Source organism: Triticum dicoccoides, chromosome 4B (assembly GCF_002162155.2).
Source record: "Triticum dicoccoides isolate Atlit2015 ecotype Zavitan chromosome 4B, WEW_v2.0, whole genome shotgun sequence".
Classification (NCBI taxonomy): domain Eukaryota; kingdom Viridiplantae; phylum Streptophyta; class Magnoliopsida; order Poales; family Poaceae; genus Triticum; species Triticum dicoccoides.
The window spans coordinates 517,848,012-517,849,630 of record NC_041387.1 but is presented as its reverse complement, the minus strand read 5'-3'; positions in this window follow the sequence as shown (position 1 = coordinate 517,849,630).

Below are 1,619 nucleotides of genomic sequence, written 5' to 3'. Positions count from 1 at the left end.
CCGTATCCAGTTGAAGCTTTTTCCTAAGCTAGTTGTAGCTTCCTTGGTTGCTGGACGTAGCATTTTTGGGTGCTGGTTCCAGCTCTGACGTACGTCTGTCGAAGCCCCTTCCTTCTCTGGTTGTAGCAAAAAATGCTTCCGGTCGTATCATTTTGTGGTGATGGTTGTAGCTCCGATGTGCACCGGTTGTAACACCTGCTTTCTCTTGTCCCCGGTTGCATGTAGCAAATTACGTCACCGGTTGCAGCTTCGTCGAGTGCCGTTAACAGCTTCGCCATGGCCGGTTGAAGCATCCTGTGCAGCACGTTGACGCCTGCAGGTTCGCCGGGATACGACGCCCCCTGGAAGCAGCGGCCATGGGTGGCAGGACCGCATCATCGCGTCCACTTCACTGGCGCAGTTCGAGTAGATGCGTGACGCGCGCGTCACTCGTGGTGACCGTGCGACAGGGGTTGGAGCAGCCAGTCACGGCTGACGGCGGCGAGCGGGATGGAGGCCGACGGCGGTGAGCCGGATGTGGGCCGACGACTGCGAGCGGGATGGAGGCCTTCGAGGAGCTGGTGCGCACGATGGTGGCCGACGGCGGCGAGCTCCACCTCGCGCCCTTTGGTGAAACCTGCGCGAAACGGAAGGAAAGAGATAAAGTATGTGTGGCCCCACATCCTACGTGTCGTAAATTGAGTCGCTGTAAGCGTGCGTGCGTGGGCGCGACCGGCGCAACGGTTCGGCCGGCGCCCCGGCCACAAACACTTCCCATATTGTATTGCACAAAGAAATTTTTGTCACGTACATGTCCTTCCAAAGGAAAAGCTACGTACATTGAGAAGGACACATGTAGTCCGACATAAAAAAAAAGTCCAACATGGATGATGCCAGGTCCAACTTAGATGCATGCAAACCATCATGTACCCATTAGAAAAAGAAACTTATATGGGAAGGTCTATTCGGAAGAAAAAAAAACATGCACACACATAACACATACTGCTGAGTCCAACTTAGATACGGCTACATCACGTACACATTAGGAAATAACTTTCGGAAAGGATTTTTAGAAGAAAAAAAGTATGTCAACCTGCAAGGAAATATAATTCTGGAAGGATTTTTGAAAATAAACAAAATCTGTCAACCTACAAGGAAATATACTACTACTACAAAGTATAGCCTGCTACCCATGCAGAAAATAAAGTATAGCACCCTGGTACGTGAACAATGCTGGACATATTAGTCATGCAAAAACAGTTGTCCAACCTGGATAAATAGAGAACCATCAGATTAATAATTTTCTACGCACAAATGTATATGTACAGCTAATCATGGTTGGTCAAGATTTTCAAAATAATAATAATAGGTAATTATTTTATTAGACAGATAAATAATACATTTCGATTGATATGTGAAGTTCAAAATAAATAATAAACAAATTAAAACAAATTTCATTATTAATTCAATTGTAGGGCTTAAATATAAAATTTAAAGGCTAAAGTTAAACATTATTTTGTTACAATTCGATTGGAATATAAGTTCATGGCCAAAAACATGGGCACAAAGATAATCTATAATAGGATTCGGCAAGACAAAAAAAAGTATTTTTTGATGAATATACACCAATAGTCATGTAA